We start from the raw sequence: 22,380 nt of genomic DNA on the forward strand, positions 1-22,380 counted from the left end.
CATTCCTTTCGGATAGGGGCTGCTACAGAAGCTACAGCCAGGGGTCTGAATGTGGAACAAGTTAAACGGGTGGGACGTTGGTCCTCCAATTGTTATAAAAGGTATGTGCGGTTGCACATGTTGTGAAGCCGTAACGATGTACTCACGCTTCTTGTTTTTGTTTGGTTTTTCAGTTACGCAAGCCTACGAGGCGGGGCGGACTATGCAGTCGACCCAACACCGGGCCAGCGGTCAGACATCACTGGCTGTGAAAAAGGAGGTGTGGGTCGTGGGCCACTCATACGTGAGGCGTGCCGTGGACGTATTCAAGGCAGGTGACATGATTCACGTAGCTGGGGAATACGGGTACAGGGTGTCCTTCTACGGAAGAGGCGGTCTCTGTATTGACCAGTTTCAATCATTTTTCGAGGGTTTGTTAGGGCGGACGAGGTCACCGCCGTCTGTAGTCATAGTACATCTTGGGGGCAATGATTTGGTCACCACTGGTAGACGACTTCTCCTTGAGGCGATGCTTTCCACCGTAAGTTGGTTAGCGAGGAGAGTTCCAGGGTGCACAATTGCGTGGTCACATATGATCCCACGAAAAGTGTGGCGGGGGGCTATTTCTGTTCCCACCTTGAATCATTCTGTTAGAAAACTTAATAACAAAGTGAGTAGGTTGTTCCGTTCTAAGACATTGCATTCTATTTCGCATGGGTGTATTACTGATGATAGTATGTATTTGGGGGATGGTGTGCATTTGTCTCAGGTGGGGAATGAGTTACTGATAGGAGACTTCCTAGCATGGCTAAAAACGTTATAACATGACCTTTAGGTAGGAGTTTTGTGGGGGGTCCGGATAGCCGGTCAACTATCCGGCCTGTGGCGGTAAGGTCATGATCGGTGAGCACTAATTGGAAGATCCCTATGAGTGGGCGTCACCCAACACGGATGGGAGCGCTCGGGGGAGGTGGCCATTGGCCCCTCAACGGGGAGGCGGTCCCTTCTAAGGATGGGTCGCCGAAAGAAAAGGAAAGGCGGTCAAGGCCCCTTCCTGGATAGGAGGGGTTACAGCCCCCTCCTGGGGAATTTCCCGGGGCCAGGACGTCTGCGACGGCAGATGTGGTAAGTTGTGTGGGGTTTGGGGGGGGGTCTACGCTACCTTCTAGATACCTCACACGAGTCCTCGGACGACCTTTAAGTGGCGTCGAGTTTTATTGGGGCCCCCGTCAAGTCAAGGGAAATTGGTAGTTGCACTTGAGGTACGCCTCTGTGCTGTCGCCCCTCACAAGTGGGGGGGGTATTTCTGGTTTAGGGATCTTGACACCGGTTACGACCTTGCCGTTGGCCCTTAAACGTTAGGATGTACAATTTCAAAATTTCAAGTAAATGTTTTGTAGGATGTTAGTTCGGCTAGGAGAACCTCTGTATTAGAGAATCTGTTAAGGTTAGCCAAACATCGCAATGTGGTAATGAAATTGTACATTAATATGAAACTGTTGATTTAATGTTTTAATTTTGTTTCATATTTTAATAAATACGGCCGGGAGGGTCACTCCCTCCCTCTTCCAAAGACTTCAGAACTGTTTCCGGTTTCCCTTCCTTTGGGGATTGTGTTGAGAGGGGGTGGCGGGTATCTCAGCCATATGGAAAGGGGCGACCACTCGGTCCCCCCGAACGTATGGCGGAGTACCACGATCCCCCCGGGAAGCCATCTTGGGCGGGAAGCGAGTCTCGGCTGGTATGCCCGGAGCGGCGTAGCCGGGGCGCGCTTTTTCCCGCCCTAGAGTGGGCTGGCCTAGACACTGACGCGGCTGGCCACGCCCTTGGGGCAGGCGGGGGCGGGTTTACGCCCGCCCTGAAGACGGATAAAAGGAGACGCAAGACCAGAAGACATCCTCTTGTTCCTGTGCTCTGAAGCTGCACCTCCTCGCTGCACGTGAGCTCGAGACGGAACGAAGAGCCAATTTTGACCCACCCACCAGCCCCTGAGGACAGCCAGTTGTTTTTGAATAAAAGTTGATGGATAACTCTAATTTCGTTTACAGGTTGTGGTATTACCGTGATGATTTTGAGTATGTAATAAAGAATGGTCTATTTGGGTTATGTTTCGTGAATAAAGAAATTCTGCTTTAGTGTTCATTGGTGAGCATGCTTTTAATACAGTCGTAGTAGCCAATGTCTTTGTAGTTTAGTGAGTTAGTTAGCATTGTCGTATTTATTTTGGTCGGGCGGTAAGGTCATGATCGGTGAGCACTAATTGGAAGATCCCTATGAGTGGGCGTCACCCAACACGGATGGGAGCGCTCGGGGGAGGTGGCCATTGGCCCCTCAACGGGGAGGCGGTCCCTTCTAAGGATGGGTCGCCGAAAGAAAAGGAAAGGCGGTCAAGGCCCCTTCCTGGATAGGAGGGGTTACAGCCCCCTCCTGGGGAATTTCCCGGGGCCAGGACGTCTGCGACGGCAGATGTGGTAAGTTGTGTGGGGTTTGGGGGGGGGTCTACGCTACCTTCTAGATACCTCACACGAGTCCTCGGACGACCTTTAAGTGGCGTCGAGTTTTATTGGGGCCCCCGTCAAGTCAAGGGAAATTGGTAGTTGCACTTGAGGTACGCCTCTGTGCTGTCGCCCCTCACAAGTGGGGGGGGGTATTTCTGGTTTAGGGATCTTGACACCGGTTACGACCTTGCCGTTGGCCCTTAAACGTTAGGATGTACAATTTCAAAATTTCAAGTAAATGTTTTGTAGGATGTTAGTTCGGCTAGGAGAACCTCTGTATTAGAGAATCTGTTAAGGTTAGCCAAACATCGCAATGTGGTAATGAAATTGTACATTAATATGAAACTGTTGATTTAATGTTTTAATTTTGTTTCATATTTTAATAAATACGGCCGGGAGGGTCACTCCCTCCCTCTTCCAAAGACTTCAGAACTGTTTCCGGTTTCCCTTCCTTTGGGGATTGTGTTGAGAGGGGGTGGCGGGTATCTCAGCCATATGATCTGTGTGGCCTTACTCAGCCCTGCATGCATTATGTTCCACTTTACATGGTGCAAACATGATGAAGGGCTCCCATGAATAAGCCTCTGAGTGTTCTCCCACCTTATAGTAAGGCAAGGGAGCCACAGGTTGTTGAGCTGGAGGCCCGCTGATTTATGGCGAATCTCCTACTCCGCCAAACCTTAACTAACACCCAGATCCTATCCTTGGCCATTTTTTAACTCAGGGATTAACAATGTGACCTGTGGTACCGTCCAAGATAATTACACTTCAATATCACTAATGCTGGTGTGAATCTGAACAGATGCTCTAGGTTTGCAAGCCCAAATCTCAGCATTCATTCACGGTTAATTAGTTGTGGGACAAACATCAACATGCAATAATGATTAGTGAGTAATGGGAGATCTAAGAATTCTGTTGTGAATAATGAGTGATGGAGCAGCCCTGACAATACATGAAGGATTCCTGAGTGATGGGACAAATCTGAACATGGAATGGTGATGATTCTTGGCAAACTGGGGGCATTCTTGACAGTGTTGCTCGCCTCTATTTTATGCTTGGACATGCATCATTGTAGTCCTTCTCGATTTACTGTGAGCATTCTTGGCACTTGGGTGCCCTGTTCTGCTATAATTATTGAATTAACATAATATTGGTAATTTGTAGTATTTTTATAACAGGCTGCTGTGAGAGGCTATCCATGTACTCACTGAAGCATCCTTCAATCGATAGTCACCACTTTCATCCTCCATGCATCCATGCAGTCACGTCTTCGAGAATTCATCCATGAATTCATTCATGCACTCACTCACCAGGCTCTGTTAGATACTCATCCATCCATACACTGACACATTCTTACACTCCCCACTCATCCATTCATCCAACCATGCTGCCATGCACAGAGACTCTGAATCAAGACCATGATTTTCTTTTCACGTTAACAATGAGAGTTTAATCACAAAAGCCACGTTAATGAAGAAAGTAAAAAATGTAGGTCCGTGGGGAAAAATAGAAATCCTACATTGTCTAAGCAGCTGCGCAGTCAGAAAGAAGCAAAAGTGTTACAGAAAAGAAGCAAAGAAGAATAATCGTCATTCAAAACGATAGTATTGGAACTGGATGTCGATGACAACAAAATAAACCTTTATCAGCATTATAAGGCTTTCCATCCCACTGAAAGGGAAATATAATATGAATTGCGAAAAAAACAGCGACAGAATACTCTTGTTATCACGGTACTTATTTAATAACGTAATTTCGTTGACCAAGAAAACTAGAGAATTGCATTCTTGACATGAGGGCAGAAATAAATCACACTCTTGAGTTAAACTCTGAGACCAACTTGTTTAACTGTCGTCGTCTGCTCCGAATCTGTGATGGCTGAATATACTCAGAGATGAAGGTATCTCCTACAGTTGTCACCGGTTTATTGTTGCACAAGTCAGAAGAACAGCATTCAATGAAGATGCCAGCAATCTTTTTCCTTTTGGCTTCGTATTGATACACTTTACACATTTTCATCGTTGTGCAGCCTTTGGTATAGTCTGCAAAAAACAACAACCTAATTAGCGCTTTCATTTGCTTTTACAAGAAAAGGACATGAATTAAGAATGTAATATGGTATTTCCTTCTCTTCTCCTTCCTCCTCCCATTGTGCCCATTCTCCAGAGCTGCTCACACTTCCTACAGCTGTTTTCTCTTTCTGTCTCTGGAATTGGGATTTACCCATAAATACCCCGGCTTTTCCCCTCACACCCTGTTCTTTCGTGGTGCTCGTGAAGGGGCGACTCTAGGCTCATGGTGGCCCTGTGCATGGAGCATAGGTAGGGGGCCCCGGAAGAGGGGGTCCGGGCGGCGCGGGGCGTGGAGGCCAGTGAAGAGGGGGGGTCAGGGTGTTTGGAAGTTGAACAGACCCGGAGGCCGCCAAATCCCTGCAAGGGGCCACCAAGCCAATATCTATCTATCCTCAGAAGATTATTATATTAAGAATATATATTGGCGTGGTGGCCTCTGGGGTTTGGTGGCTCTGTGCAGGTGCACAGCTTGTACATGCCTAAGGCTGCCCCTGGCTCGTGTCACTTCCTGAGGGCTGTAGGGCTTTCCAGGGGGCACTAAGGCCCCTCTATCCACGACATTGTTTAGTGGTAAGAACCTTCTATTTTACATTGGTAAACTTTGCTCCTGCGTTTGTTAAGGGCTGGTTTAAATCTCCCCCGCGGAGGCAGTGCCCCGGCTGGTTGTTCAAGTGTCCTCTTCCCCCCTGTTGTGGCTGTGAGGGGATGATGGGCTGCAAGCTGCATCCTTACTTGTGTCTCATACTGTCTTTGATCCTGTGGGAGCTGAGCGGCTTCAGTGAGCACTGGGTGGTGTCATGATGTTTAAGGGTCCACTTAGTAGAACCTACTTCTCGGCACAGTGAGCTGAGGGGTGGTTTCTAAATATCTCGTCACTATGGCTGCTGCAGCTTCCTTTCTACTCTGTTAGAGTTCTGTTATGCTCCTCTTAACAGGAAAAAAAGAAAAGAAGAAAGGAAGGAGGGGGAAATTCAAATATGCTTTATTTGGGTTACATTCGCAACCATAAAAGTACATCATAAAATCTGCAGCTAAAAAGTTAGAGAAAGAATCACATTATGAACAATTTAGCAGCTACATTGCAAGAGCAGGGGTGATATATGGCGGAAAAAAATGGCAGTGGATGAAAAAATAAAAAGAGCTAAACAGGATTGGCTTCAGGTAATCTACAAGCTCAAGTTCTAAGGTGACATCATATTACATCAATAAAGTCATGTCTTTCAACCGTTACAATACACAAAATATACCATACAAAAGTGGCATCATAGCAGCTAAAGGGGTTACCTTTGGCTTTGAGTGCTGGATGGAATATACACCCCAGAGTAAACCCTCCCCCGGGGGAACGTACAGAGGCTTATAGAGTCTCCCTTTTCAAAGAAACCTTAGGTGTCTGGATGTTTGCTTGTTTTTTAATTTTGATCAGGCACTAGGTGGGCTTTTCAGTTAAGAACCCAGGTGGGTATTTAAGTGGACCATCCCACCGGTGCCAGCTTGCGGCTATAAAGGGGAAGCATATCAAGAAGTCACACTGCTCTCCTCCTTTCACTGAGAGATACCTACATTGAGGCAAGAACTGGGAACAGGGCTCTAGGTTTTCCTCTGTTTATGATAAGGATCTGCAGAAGACTGTGAGGTGCCAGTTTGAGACACATACTCGCCACTGTAGGAAGAATTCATTGCCTCAGGTTTCTCCTGTCCTCAGGCAGATCCTGCTTCTATCTCTGTCCTCCTGTTCCTCATGGGCTTCTTCAGACTATGATGAAGAGGTAGCAGGTTTTCTGCATGATCTTTCTGCTCCTAGACAGAACTATATTTTGATAGAGAAGCTGAATTCAATAGCCTCCTACCTCTCTCACATTTTTCAGCTGCCTGTGGAGCAGGATGGTGCAGAGACAGAATATTGAGTCATGAAAATCGTGTTGCACAAATATCGAGTCATAAATATTGTGGGTCATAAATATCGACAGCAAGAATATCGTGGTCAAGAATATCGAATTAAGGTAAGTAATATCGACTTTTAAAATATCAAAGTGTTTAATATCGTTTGCAAAAATATAGTTGTTAAAAATATTGTTTTTATTAATGTTATGTTTTTATATTTATTTTATATTGTATTTGATGTATTTTTTGTATACACATTGTTTGCATTTTTAATAAATATTTTAAATGTTTAGTAGTTATTTTTATTTAATTTTTTTATTTAGCACTTTTTGTTCCGTAGCAGGTTGTGGGTTCATAGGGGAATAGGGTGGAAAGTAATCTAACTAATTAAATCTATTGAGTAATATTCCTGTATTAATATTTGTTTAATTGAGATGTTATAGTGTTAAATGTGTAATCAAAATTATTATTTACTAATTAATAATTTGTTGTTAATTAATTTAAATTAATTAATTGGTAAATTATTATGGAAATTGTGTAATTAATTTTAGGTGTGTGTTGTGGTGTTTATAGGTGTAAAGGGTGGGAAGTAATTTATTTTTAAATGATAAATGAATAATTGGTTGTTCATTAATTTGAATGAATGAATTGGTGATTAATTATTGTAATGGTGTAATTAATTTTAGGTGTGTGTTCTGGTGTTTATAGGTTTAAAGGGTGGCAAGTTATTTATTTTTAATTTATGAATTATTAATTGGTTGTTGATTAACTGTAATGAATTAATTGGTTATTAATTTTGGTAATGTTTTAAGAAATCCTAGGTGTGTGTTGTGGTGTTTACAGGTGTAAAGGGTAGGAAGTAATTAATTTCTAATTTATGAATTAATAATTGGTTGTTAATTATTTTTAGTTATTAAATGGCAATTATTTTTGGTAATTGTGTAATTAATTTTAGGTGTGTGTTGTGTTTTTGATAGGTGTGAATAAGTAATTTATTTGTATCTAATTAATTAATCATTGATTGTGAATTGATTTTAATTAATTAATTTGTAATTATTATGATAATTGTGTAATTAATTTTAGGTGTAAAGGGTGGGAAGTAATTTGTGTTTAATTAATTAGTATATAGTTGTTAATTAATGTTAGTTATTTGATATTTATTTTGGGTAACTCTTTATTCATGTGTGTTTTTTTGTTGTATATGCCTTAGAGTGCACTTGAAAACTATGGTATATAGGAAGCACTACATGTATGGCCAAGAAACGCATTTTGGAGCACAGTCGTGCTATAACTAATTATAATCACACTTTTTAGGGAAAAACATTTCTCTAGTGTCAGGGATCTCAGTTATATTGCGACAGAGAGAGTCCAAGCTGATCATTGACTTCCAAACCAAAACACCAGGAGGTCTGAATCAGGAAGAGGAACTGTTCGTACATCTTAAAGAATAACTGTATTTATTAGAACTACTGCTGCCATGTTTTATCTCATTTTCTGTAATCCATGAACTGTTTTGTGCCCAAGATGCTAGAAATGTTTTCAAATAGTTATGATACTATTGGTTCTAGTAGGGTCAGTTGATCCTGTGTTTTAATTCTTGTTTTTTCTTCTTCCTTTCATTTTACAGGATGAAAGAAAGGGGCACGAGTCACCAGCACTCACCTTACACAGGATTCCTACTGTTTTCCTCTTCTTCTTTTTCAAGAGCACTGCGACAGAAATTTAAGACATCATGGCTAGCTAGAATGTGACCTTGGTAACATCTTATGCACCAGACTTATTATCATGTCCGTTTTTATGTTGAATGAGGACACGTGTGACCACTTGGTAGCACTTTGAAGTTATTCTTGTAAACCCTCCCATGTTGGTTTGACCCCTTTTTTCTTTACAATGCACAGTGAATAGTTTAGAGGCACTTGCGAATACCGGGGTCTGTCAGTGTGACTATTGTTTGGGTACAGGCGTGTGTGACCACTTGGTAGCATTTTGCAGTCTCTCCTGTACACCACATGTTCTTTAACATTGCACGGAGAGTAAGGTGGGGCATTTGCCTACACCAGGGAAACTGTTTCGAGATACCTGTTTCGTAGTCTGTGTAGGTGTTTCCCTCGTATAAGAGATCACCTACCAGATTATGGCATGTTATTGACTGGCGAGCTGTGCAATGTCAATACAACTTTATTGTCAATTGTGGGTGCCGCGGCTTACGCATTTTGTGTGAGCATCTCGAGACTGGTGTTAGAATAGATCGCACATGCCATTCAGGCAGTACTGTAAGCTCTATCGGTTACTGAATTAGGCTCAGTTGGGTCAATTTGCATTTTACTTATGTACTGACACCTTAGTAACATACTATAAACATTTTCATGTGAAATTTGTTGTGACCGATATTCTGCATTTGTGTATTTTTAATACATTTTTTAAAATGACAAGTATATGCCAGTAAGGCAGGTACTTTTTTGTTCCTTATGTTCACAACATTGCAATGTGTTTTATTTACGGAGACAGAGCTACTATACATTGCTTTTGTGCCTGTTCAACATGTCCGCTGCATATTCAGTGGAAGTCCTATTTTGATGTTTACCTTGTATTCACTATTTATGTTCTGCCGTGATTGTTGCCCTATTCACGTGCTCAAGCCTTGAAAGAGGTGAAACGCGCTGTGAATAAACAACGGACACCCTGACAACTTCGAGTTTGCCTTTTCTAGGAGCATGCAATATGAAAGATTGTTTCTGAGAGAAAGTGACAGCCGGTTACTCCGCCGGCGTGCACGTCCACTTTCCATGGGTCCTCTGGAGTCCAGTAGGAGTCTTTGCTTATAGATATATATATATATATATAGCAAGCAAGGTAAGATTACGGCAATTTTAATTCCAGTTGAAAACAGCAACGAAATGGATGCAAATTCAAGCAGCAGCATCACAGTCCAGCCTGACGCGTTTCGTGACCGTACTTCATCAGAGGCTTGGGCTAGTACTCGAAGGCAAGCATTTTTTCAGGCAGCATTAATATCCCCGCCTCAGTGGGCGTTGCCAAACAGATGGCCTCTTGGTTTTTGTAGTCGCCTTCTTACTTCAGTGAGTAGCTCGCCTCCAAGCACCTGGATAAAATGTCAATGAAACCACAGTGGGGTGTGCCGTTTTGCATTATTTTATTTTATTTTATGTAGTTTATAGAGCGAGCAGCTACCCCCGAAGGGGTGTCCCGGCGCTAAAATCCTGAGTCACCACGGGAAAGGGGGAGTAAAGCAGAAGGAGCAGTGGAGTGACTAAAGTCCGGAGAAGAGCCAGGTTTTAAGTTTGGCTCGGAAGATGGATTCAGAGGGACAGAATCTCAGCTCAATTGGAAGGGAGTTCCACAATTTGGCAGCAATGACGCTGAACCCTCTGCCACCAGTTCTAGATAATCTAAAACGGGGCGAGATCAGGAGGCGGAGGTCATTAGATCGCAAGGATCTGGTGGAGCGGGATATCGAAACCCGTTTTTTCAGATAAGTAGATCCGCAGTCGTTGACGGCTCGATAGGTGAGGGTGAGGACCTTGAACTGAATGCGGCTAGCCACTGGAAGCCAGTGGAGTTCCCTCCGATAAGCAGAAACAGATTGACGGTACGGGATATTACCGATCAGTCTGGCTGCAGCATTCTGGACAATCTGCAGCCGGCCTATCAGGTACTGGGGGGCACCAGCATAGAGGCTATTGGCATAGTCCAAGTGGGACGTGATGAGGGCTTGGGTGACTGTGCGGCGGGAATCCAGGGGGAGATAGGGAAGGATTTTTCTGATCATGCGTAGTTTCATGAAGCAGGCGGAGGTGACTTTATTGACCTGGGTTTTGCATGACAGGGAGTCGTCAAATTGGAAACCTAGATTCCGAGCCGAGTGAACGGGGGACGGGGCGGGATCAAGCGCCGTGGGCCACCACCAAGAGGAGGGGATGGAGGTTCTCTGATTAAAAAACAGAACCTCCGTTTTGTCTGCATTCAATCTGAGGTGATTCGCGGTCATCCAGACACTGATGTTGTTAAGGCATTGGCGAAAGTTGACGAATGCGGAGTCCGAGTGGTCCCTGAAGGAGAACACCAACTGTGTGTCGTCAGCGTAAGAGACCACCCTGACTCCGTAGGACTCCACAACATCGGCCAAGGGGGCAAGATAGACGTTGAAGAACAGGGGGCTGAGGGCGGAGCCTCGGGCACCCCACATGACAGAGGTTTTTTCTCTGATTTGAAGGGACGCAACAGTACCCTTTGACTTCTAGATGAGAGGAAGGACTCGATCCAGCTGAAGGCAGTGCCACCAATGCCTATCTGCTTAAGTCGGTCAAGGAGGATGGGGTGAGAGACCGTATCGAAAGCTGCGGACAAGTCGAGGAGAACCAGCATGGCCTCCTCGCCCCTGTCCACGCATTCTCGAATTGTTTCGGATACTTCCAGCAGGGCCGTCTCAGTGCTGAATCCGGCTCTGAATCCGGATTGTGATCCATGCAGCAGAGAATGGTTTTCAAGGTATTCCGTGAGTTGCAGCTGCACGGCTTTTTCCAGGACCTTGGCGGGTTTAGGGAGAAGGGAAATGGGACGATAATTAGCAAAAACAGTGGGATCAGCGTCTGCTTTTTTTAGAATAGGGATCACCAAGGCCTCCTTCCAGGTGGTAGGGAAGAAGCCATGGTGAAGGGAAGCATTCCAGATGGAGAGGAAGGGGCAGGCGAGTGAAGGCGCCAGTTCTCCCATGATTTTTGCGGGGACAGGATCAGAGGGGGCACCGGATTTGCAGTGACTAAGTAGTCTGATAGCCTCGTCCTGGTTAAGTTTGTTAAATGAAAGAAAGGACGGTGATTCTGGGGGACTAGTGGGAGAAGGCAAGGTAACAGGCCCTGTGGGGAAGGAGACACAGAGTTTGTTAATCTTTTCGAGAAAGTAGTCTGAGAGTCCCTCACAGAGAGCCTGACTCGCGGTGTTCTGAGGAGCCCTGGCCGGAGGGTTAATAAAATCTTTAACAATGCTAAAGAGCGTTTTAGATGAGTTTTTAGCTTTATTAATTTGAGAGGCAAAGTGGTCTTTCATTGCGCTTTTTTTCTGTTTAAGGAATTTTTTTAGAGCAGTTCTATATAGAAGTTTGGCTTCGAGGTCGTAGTTTAATCTCCACTTGCGTTCGAGAGCCTTGCATCTGCTTTTCTCCTCCCGGAGGGAGGTGGAAAACCAGGGAGCAGAGGGTCGCGACCTAGTGGAGGTGATGATTTTCTGGGGGGCGATGGAATCAATCGCATCAACGAGGGTAATATTCAGCCTAGAAACGTTTTCATCAATGTCCGAGGAGAGGTACTCCGACTGAAAATGGAATATCGGGTCCAAGGTGGCACATGTAACCTTGTGCCACTTTCTTCCCAACTCCTTCCTTGGGGCCATAGGGGCAGATTTTCGTCCCAGGGTAAGAGAGAAGGGAATGAGGTAATGATCAGTCCAAGTGAGAGGGAGGGATGGGAGGACAGTGATAAGTGGGAAATTGGCGAATATGAGGTCCAGAGTGTGGCCAGCCACATGAGTGGGACCTACAACTAATTGTTTGAGATTGAGGCTATTCATAGTTTCCAACAGGTTGGTTGCCTTCACACAGAGCGGATTGTCTATGTGGAGGTTAAAATCGCCCAGGACAATGAAGTATTGGTGTTTAAGAGATAAGTCAGCCAGTTGGTGGACGAGGGCAGTGAGGGAGGGGGAGGTGGCGGGGGGGGATTATAGACTAATGTGCCAGCCAGAATAACTGCCGCAGAGTCGGAAATGGAGAAGTACATGGCTTCAATTGTACCAATGTTAGTGAGTTTGGTAAAAGTCAGCTGGAAAAGGGATTTAAAAATGACGGCTAGACCGCCTCCAGACTTACCACCAGCCCGGTTCAAGCATTTTATGTCATATCCTGGGGGAATAGCCAGATAGATATCCGGAGAGGAGGAGTCTGTGATCCAAGACTCGGTGAGAAAGAGAATATCCCATTCATCAGAAGAGATGGACATCCAGATGTCATTGGCATGCCGGGGAAGAGAACGGCATCTCAGGTCGTGGCTGTCCTTGTTCTCCCAACAGGTGCCCCTTGCTTCCATATCGGTGGCGTTATCAGCGTCTCCGTGGTGGGCTGCACGAGCCCCAGGGCTCACTTCAGCGGCTCAGGCACGCCGCTAAAATACCACACACAAGTTTGCCTGGAAACAGAAGGAGCCCACAAGCAAGGTAAGATTACGGCAATTTTAATTCCAGTTGAAAGTAGCAACGAAATGGATGCAAATTCAAGCAGCAGCATCACAGTCCAGCCTGACGCGCTTCGTGACCTTACTTCATCAGAGGCTTGGGCTAGTACTCAAAGGCAAGCATTTTTTCAGGCAGCATTAATATCCCCGCGTCAGTGATGTCATCAGTGATGTCACTGACCATGTCATGAATGATGTAATATGTGACATGATCAGCAGTGGATTGCGGGTGCGCGATATATAGTTAGTGCAAATAACTATATATGCGAATTTCAATGGTTTTGTGTGAGTAAAATAAGGTTTTGTAAATGCTAATTCCTAACTATATATGGTCTATAACCTATGGTTTTTTCAGTGAATTTTCAAGGTTTTGTAAATGCTAATTCCTAACTATATATGGTCTATAACCTATGGGTTTTTCAGTGAATTTCAATGGTTTTTTAATAGCAAATATCAAAAGCTGTAAAATGTATTCTTCTTTTAAAGGAAAAATATATTTTATATGTATTTAATATAATTTTTTTATGTATATAAATTTTTTGAGGGAACGAATTTATCAACTATCATGCTGAAGAAGAGTGTGGGGAAAAAAAACAAAGAGGAGGACTAAGAGGAAAGAACAATCAGTTCAAAAATACAATTGCTTTAAAGCATGAAGTGCTTTTCCACACATTTACATTTAAATAACCCATATTAGAACATACAAAATATCTACAGAGGAGACGGTGTACATTGAATTTTAGACTCTTCATTGGTACCTACATGTTGGTACTTACATCACCCACACAACACAACAACTCTATTCAGAGCTACCCTACCTCAAAGCACTCAAAAATATTCTTTTACTATTTCCCTTGGTTTTCCCCTTGTTACGCTTTCCGGAACGCTACCGGGTGCGCGGACCGGGCGCTAACCGTGCAAAAATTTGAAAAAAAAAGTTTTTTGTTTTTTTACATATATGGGCCTCCTCAGCCACCCTCAGAAAACCTAGGGGGTCAGGATATGTCTCCCGTGCCCATTCCCAACATTGTTTATCCTCCATCTTGTGACTAAATTCGTCCGAAACACAAGATGGCGGACTCTCGTTACGCTACCGGCGAGCTACCCGGTTCGCGTACCGGGTAGCGCTTCCATCGCGAAAAATCGAAAAAAAATGTATTTTATTTTTTTGCCCGCGGGGCCCTTTAATAGCCCCCACATCAATCCTAGGGGGTCAGGAGGGGTCTACCTTGCCCCTTTCATTCATTTCCCCCTTCGTTTATTTCCACCTCTTGTCTCTCGATCCTACCGAGAGACAAGATGGCGGCCGCTCCGGACTGTTTAGAATGTTGAGAGTCACCGAAGAGCCAATCCGCTTCTACTCGCGAAGTTCTGTTACGGGTCTGGTACGCGAACCGGGGTGCTAACCGGGACGCTGTCACAGATATATATATTTTTTTGAAAGGTAATTTCTCAAAATCCACTGGAGCACATATCTTGAGACCTAGCAAAGGCACATCGGGCTACCAGTCCCTACAATTTTGCCAAGTTTTGTGGAAATCCATTCAGCCGTTCGAGCTAAAACTGAGTCCAACCTCCCTATGGAAAACTCAATGTTCAAAACACGTTTTGGGACCCCCCTTTTTTCTCTGCCCCCGCTTGACGAAACCCCCCCACCAAACTTTCCGGGGACGCTCAGAAACAAAATGTGCCATTTTCCTGAAAATTTCAGCCAATTCCATCCATCAACGCCAAAGTTATTCAACATAGAATTTTCAGAAATCCCTATTCAAAAAAATCCTAACTATATCTACCTACTGGCGACCGCCAGTAGGTAATATATATATATATATATATATATATATATATATATATATATATATATATATATATATATATATATATATATATATATATATATATATTACCTACTGGCGGTCGCCAGTAGGTAGTTATAGTTAGGATTTTTTTCAATGCAAAATCTCAAAATTCTATTGTGAATAACTTTGGCACCGGTTGACGAATCTCCCTGAAAATGTCCTCAAATTTGCCTTGCAGAGCTCTGGTCCTTCCTTGTAAGTTTCGTCAAGCGGGGGCCGAGATTAAAGGGGGGTCCCAAAACGTGTTTTCCCCATGTTAATTTCCATAGGGCGGTCAACTTCACTTTTAGCCCGAACGGCTGAATGGATTTCCACCAAACTTGGCAAAATTCTAGGGGCTAGTAGCCCGATGTGCATTTGATATGTCTCAAGATATGTGCTCCAGTGGTTTTTGAGTAATTTAGGTTCCAAAAAATATATATATCTATGGCAGCGCCCCGGTACGTGCACGGAAAGCTGATTGGCTCTCGGGTGTCTGTAAACATTCGAAACAGTCCGGAGCGGCCGCCATCTTGTGTCTCGGTAGGATCGAGACACAAGAGGTGGGAAAAACAAAGGGGGAAATGACCATAATGGGGCAGAGTAGACCCCCCTTAACCCCCTAGGTTTGATGTGGGGGCTATAAAAGGGCCCCGCGGGTGGAAAACATTTTTTTTTTATTTGCGCGGGGGAGCGCCCGGTACGCTCACCAGGGAGCGGACCGGGGAGCGTGCCATGGGGAAAAATGAATGATAGAGTTTAAAAAAAATTTAGCCTTTTTTTAGAAATTGGAGGTAGTTCTAAAAAGAACAGTTTTTTTCTTCTTTTTGTTGTTTTATATTTTTTTTAATTTTTTTTTAACATTTTGTACTTTTTTTGGCTTTTATGAACTATTTTGTATTTCTTTCGGTTATTTTTATGGGGAGAAACAAAAAACAGGGAATTGAAAATGGCTCAACAGGAGCAAAAAAAATCAGGAAAAATTAGGGTTTTTTGGGGCAATTGTGGTTGTCACCAGCAAGGAGGATGAGCTTTAGGCTCTGCTCACCATAGGAGATGGTCTTACCACAAAAAATACAGGTGACCCTAAATTCTCCAAATCGTGGTTGAATGCAAGGGATTGTCTCCCTTGTCTCTGGTCCCGATAGAGTGGGTTGTTTTTGTTTGGAGGTGCTGGGTATAGATTGGGGAGGGTTGCTGGCCAGTTCTCTCATCTCTGCGGCAGCATAGTTGTTAGGATGCTTGCGCTGCATGTGCCTTATCATGGTATTGTTCCCAAATGAATATTTTTTATTTGGGTTACCCCTTGAGAGTTCCATGTCACAGATAAGGCAAGTCACCTTTGCCGCATTCACTTTCTTTTTTCCCTCAGGGATGGAAAAAAACTCCCATACAATGTATGGTTTGGGTTGGTATGGGGTATTGTGTACTTCCAGCCACCTCCTCCTCGTCCCCTCCTCCTCTTCCTGTTCCTCCTCTTCTTCTTGACCACCAATGTGATGTTGTGGTGGTCCTCTTGGTGGTGGTGGTGCAGATGCTCCAGCTGATGCTGCTACTGTAGCCATTTCAAAGTACAAAATATACCTAAAAGATTTCAAAACAGGTCTTCCTCAGTCAAAGGACAAAGTCAGAATAAGGAAAAAAGATGGGGTCTTTCATCATTTGGAAAAAAAAATGTCCTGAACCAATGAGCAGTGTTATTTTCAGGTCACAAGACTAGGGATTTCATCATTATGAAACCAAAACTGTTCTGCACCAATTAAAAGTGTTATTTTCAGGTCACATGACCCGACGCACTTATGCGACGCGCCCCCGGGCGCGCCCCGGGTCGCGCCGCGTAAGCGTGTCGGATGTTTACGTTGCGTGATCGTATTCGCTCAAGTGCTTCCGGGTGCGCTTACGCTGTGCGTATCACGTGGACGTGGCTACGCGATACGTCACGATGATGTTTTCGTTCGCGGCAATAGCGCTAACGTGATGCTCTCCGGAGCGTGCCCTGGGGCGCTTCAAAAGACTACGCTTTCCGGGGCGCTCACCGGGGCGCACCCCGGGAGCGCTCCAGGGCAAAAAACCCCCCCCAAAAAATATATATATACATTAAAAAAATTGTATTAAATACAAATATAATATAGGATTCATTCATTTTCAAAAATATTACATTTCATAGCTATAGACATTTGCTATTAACAAAATTTTGAAATTTACTGAAGAAAACATAGGTTTGGGGCCTTATATATAGTTAGGAATTAGCATTTAAAAAAACTATGAAATTCACTGAAAAACCATAGGTTTCACACCAGTTATAGTTAGGAATTAGCATTTAAAAAACCTATTGAATTCACTGAAAAAAACATAGGTTTCACACTAGTTATAGTTAGCTGGAAATGTTACTGACATAAAACCATTGAAATTCCCATGTTATAATTAGTTGGACTCACTATAACTTGCGCGCCTGCAATGCACTGCTGATGACGTCACATATTACATCACTCATGACATGGTCAGTAACATCACTCATGACATCACTGATGACACCATCCAGTGTATGCATGTCTTTCTGAAATATCAAGATGTTTTATATATGTATTTGTAAAGGTCGATGGACGAATAAATGTTTAAATAAGTGTGTAAATGGATGTTTATTTTTAATAAAATATTGATTGGTTAACTGGCTTATAAAGTGTATCTTAGTGAATACATATATTAGCGAGTAATTTTTAAATATTTTAAATATATGTATCAGTGTTTCACTTTGTGTATAAGTGGCTGCATGGGTTGGTGACTGACTCACTGTTTATATGTGTTTTTAAGACAGCGTATGTGCAGGACTGTATGGGTGGATGAGTGTGAATATGTGTGTGTTAGTGAGTGAATGCCTGCCTCACTAGTGTCTTTATGAGTAACGACATATGTTTTAATCTAGTATATGTGAGTATTGATGTATATAAGTGTGTATATGTGAGAGTGAGAGATTGTAAGAGTTCCTGTTTAAATAAGTATGTGTTTCTATAAGTGATTGTTTAAGAGAGTAAGTATGTGTAAGTTTCCTTAGAAATAATGTACTAGTGTGTGTATACTTGTCTATGCAAATAAATGGATATTCAATAGTTTATTTGCATGTGTGAGTATGTGTGTGAGTAACTTTTGGATGACTGTCGGTGTGTAACAGGATGTATATGTGTATCACTACATATGATGAGTGAGTATATGTTTGAGTGACTATATAGAACTGTTGCTGAATGAGAGGATGTGTATATAGATGGTGGAATTACTGAATTGGTTGTTGTAACTGGTATGGGTATCTCAATTTTTTTGAAAATGTTAGTTTCTATTTTTGAATATGAGTTTCAAGGGTTACATTACACTGAAAGGAGGTCTGTCAGTCTGTCACAAGGATGGTGTCATCAGTGATGTCATGAGTGATGTCACTGACCATGTCATGAGTGATGTAATATGTGACGTCATCAGCAGTGCATTGCAGGCGCGCAAGTTATAGTGAGTCCAACTAACTATAACGTGGGAATTTCAATGGTTTTATGTCAGTAAAATTTCCAGCTAACTATAACTGGTGTGAAACCTATGGTTTTTTTTAGTGAATTTAATAGGTTTTTTAAATGCTAATTCCTAACTATAACTGGTGTGAAACCTCCGTTTTTTTCAGTGAATTTCATAGGTTTTTTAAATGCTAATTCCTAACTATAACTGGTGTGAAACCTATGGTTTTTTAAGTGAATTTCATTGGTTTTTTAAATGCTAATTCCTAACTATATATAGGGTCTCCAACCTATGTTTTTTTCAGTGAATTTCAAAGGTTTTTTAATAGCCAATGTCTATAGCTATGAAATGTAATATTTTTTATAATGAATCCTATATTGTATATTTATGTAATACTATTTTTTTATGTATATTTTTTATGTTTTTTTTTTTTTTGACAGCGCACCGGTAAGCGCAGTCTTGCGGCGCGCCCCGGGGCGCATACCGGTGAGCGTTAGCGCTATTGCCACGAACAAAAACATCATCGTGATGTATCGCGTAGCCGCGTCCGCGTGATACGCACGGCGTAAGCGCACCCGGAAGCACTCGAGCACATACGATCGCGCTACGTAACCATCCGACGCGCTTACGCGACGCGCCCCTGGGCGTGTAGCGTAAGTGCGTCGTGTCATGTGACCTAAAAATAACACTTTTTATTGGTTCAGGACAGTTTTGGTTTCCAAATGATGAAAGCCCTGGTCATGTGACCTGAAAATAAGACTTTTCATTGGTTCAGGACAGTGTTTTTTTTCCTAATGATGAAAGCCCCCACCTTTTTTCCTCATTCTCACTTTGTACTTTGAGTGAAGAAGACCCGTTGAAAGACCTCTCTGTACCTTTTTGGACTGAAAAATGGCTTCAGTAGCAGCAGCAGCAGGAGCATCTCTGCCACCACCACCACCACCACCATCATTAAGAGGACCACCACAACACCACAGTGGTGGAGATGAAGAAGAGGAAGAGGAGGAGGAGGAGGAGGAGAGGAGGAGTATCCTGCCAGAAGATAATACCCCATATATTCCAAAGCAGCACATTATCTGGGAGTTTTTTTCTATCCCAAAGTACCAAAAAAAAAGTACATGCGCCAAGGGTTACTTGCCTAATCTGTGGCACTGAACTTTCGAGGGGGAAACCTAACAAAAAATACTCTTTTGGCAATAACACCATGATTCGCCACATGCAACGCCGGCACCCTAACAACTATGCTGCGGCAGAGGTGAGAGAACTGGACAGAAACCCTCCCCAATCTTCACCCAGCACCTCCAAAAGTAAGCAACCCACTCCATCGGGTCCAGAGACAAGGGAGATGGTCCCAAACATACAACCCCAGTTTGGGCAATACAAAATCAGTTGTATATTTTGTGGTAAAACAATTACCTATGGTGAGCAAAGCATAAAGCTCATCAACCACAATTCCCCCAAAAAACCTTAATTTTTTCCAGATTTTTTTGCTCCAGTTGAGCCGTTTACAATTCCCTTGTTTTTGTTTCTCCCCATAAAAAGAACAAAAAAAATATAAAATTGTTCATAAAAGCCCAAAAAAGTACAAAATGTTCAAAAAAACAATACAAAAAATATAAAACAACAAAAAGAAGAAAAAAAACAGTTCTTTTTAGAACTACCTCCAATTTATAAAAAAAAGCAACCTTTTTTTAAACCTCTGTCATTCTTTTTTCCCTATGGGACGCTCCCCGGTATGCTCCCTGGTGCGCGTACTGGGCGCTCCCCCCACGCAAATCGAAAAAAAAAACCAACACATTTTTGGCCCTCGGGGCCCTTTTATGGCCCCCACATCAAACCTAGGGGGTCAGGGGGGTCTACTCTGCCCCCTTTTGCTCATTTCCCTATTTGTTTTTGCCACCTCTTGTGTCTCGATCCTACCAAGACACAAGATGGCGGCCACTCCGGACTGTTTGGAATATTGACAGACACCCGAGAGCCAATCAGCTTTCCGCGCATGAACCCGTGTAGCGCACTGGTACGCGCCCCGGTGCGCGTACCGAGGCGCGCTTATAGATATATATATTTTTCTGAACCTAAATTACACAAAATCCACTGGAGCACATATCTTGAGACATAGCAAAGGCACATCGGGCTACCAGTCCCTACAATCTTGCCAAGTTTGGTGGAAATCCATTCAGCCGTTCGGGCTAAAAGTGAGTTCGACCGCCCTATGGAAATTAACATGGGGAAAACATGTTTTGGGACCCCCCTTTTATCTCGGCCCCCGCTCAACGAATCCCCCCGAAACTTTTAGGGAAGGAGCAGTACCCCGCGAGGCACATTTGAGGAAATTTTCAGGCAGATTCCTCAACCGGCGCCAACGTTATTCCCAATAGAATGTTGTGAATTCCCTATACAAAATAATCCTAACTATAACTACCTACTGGTAGATATATATATGTATATGCCAGGAACTTCGTCTATTCTCCATGAAGCTGGAAATAAAGAACGAACCGGACCCAATTAGGTGAATTTGCTTAATTTTTTATTTTCAGTGCATCCTCTCGTCCGCCATGACGCGTTTCGGGCCCTCAAGCCCTTGATCACATGACATGGTTATTTTCACCTCGTGACTTTAAAGTGCAAACAGGGGTCATCTGACCCGGGGCATATAGACATAAACAACATACTTCCGCCTTTTCCACATTTTTACAATCGTCACCAGTATACTCAGCATCATTGCTTTAAAAAATATATACAGTACGTCATGTTTACACTTCCAACCTCCTTAATGCATCTACCCAGAGTAAATAAATATTGTGCAAATTTCGCAATAAATAAATAGATAAATATACATGTATATAAATGTACAAATATTAAATAACATCTGCTACAATACAATTTTATATATATACAGCCTTATCAAAAAATGAAAAATGTTAGTATCATAAAATTCATTGTTTTAATTTGATAAAAAGGTCTGTGCAAATTCGGCTATTTGATGTGCAAAAAATACGCCATAAATATTACTTTCTACTGGGTTCGACGTGCAATCGATGGGGGAGGATTAGTCATATAAAAGCCCCAGTGGGCTCAACTGAATTGTGGATAACTGCATCTATACTGCCCATAAATCATGTCACACCCTGTGCACCTGTACATTTATAAGAAAATGTGTGGTTACCCATAGTGAAAATATAAATAAAATTAAAGTGATTTCAAGACAGCAACTTTCAGTTTGATTTAAATGATGTTATGCACCATTTTTTCTCACAACTAGTTCTTTTTGGACTAATTGGTACACCCATGTACATATGCCTTCTTTCTATTATCATCTACAGGCATGCGTACAGGTCCTCAGTCGCATTAAGGCCATTTGGGGTCTTGGTATCGAGCTCCAGAATATATCTGGTCTCGAGTAATCTTGTATCCTGGCCCGAATTTCAATTTTCTCACAAGGAATGCGGCACACAAAGTTCTGGGTTTTTCACGAGGGTTTATTACTCCAGCTCAGACCAACGCGTTTCAGCCTGGGAACAGGCTTTGTTCACGGTAAGTGAGCAGTCAACTATGTTTACTATTTATCCCACCCGGCTATTAACCCTTTCGATGATCATGACGAGCTCAGCTCGTCATGATGCACAGTTGAGCTGTGCTGATGACGAGCTGAGCTCGTCATGAATGAAGCAAAATGGCAATTTTCAGCACAGGAGGGGGAAAACGCCTAGCAGCCAAGGTGTTAAGGTGCATGGTGGGACTAGTGGTTCAATTATAAAACAAATGAATTCACATGATTCTGACATACAGCGTTTAAAGCACATAATTATTGACATTAAGTACTGTTACGGTGCATTCGTATTAAACGTTCAACTTGTGATAATCACTATATGGGTGCATGATTCTTATCTGCCCCACATAGGCACTGATGAATTCTGTTGTGGTATAGTACCTTAATTCAACATCATTCCTGTGTGTGTTTACATTCATTGGTGTAGTACCCAATTAAAGCAATTCAATGTATTTACATTTAACCTTAGCAGTTCATATAACAGCTCTCTGTTGTCATTCCAGATGTACATAAAGTTCTTCGTCAAAGTTCATCCCTCTGGGCATTTTGGTTTTGAGTCTGATTATAAACTTTGATTCAATCTGTCGCAGTTTGCGCTTTCTATTGCCCCCACGTTCGTCCACATCAATCATATGTATCCCATAATAGGACATAGCTCTCCAGTCACTTTTTTGACAGGTTGCCATGTGTTTTGCAGTGGCGTATGAAATGTCTTTGTTTTAAACGGCTCTAATGTGCTCTAAAATGCGTTTTTACAGACTATGTATTTAGATCCACATTTACATTGTACGACGCATACTACATGTGTGGAAGAACAGTTTA

The 22,380-nt window shown here is 42.9% G+C and overlaps 1 long non-coding RNA gene across 1 annotated transcript in view; it reads right to left on the minus strand.

Annotated features, from left to right (window-relative positions):
• Positions 1 to 4,235: 4,235 nt before the first annotated feature.
• The window catches only part of LOC147741907 (uncharacterized), an 88,041-nt gene continuing 69,896 nt past the window's right edge, over positions 4,236 to 22,380 (minus strand). Inside the window, exon 4 of the long non-coding RNA XR_015299439.1 lies at positions 4,236 to 4,519. This is a non-coding gene — a long non-coding RNA (uncharacterized LOC147741907). The remainder of the gene's footprint in view (positions 4,520 to 22,380) is intronic.

This window comes from Lissotriton vulgaris, chromosome 1_1 (assembly GCF_964263255.1).
Source record: "Lissotriton vulgaris chromosome 1_1, aLisVul1.2, whole genome shotgun sequence".
In the NCBI taxonomy this organism is placed as follows: Eukaryota; Metazoa; Chordata; class Amphibia; order Caudata; family Salamandridae; genus Lissotriton; species Lissotriton vulgaris.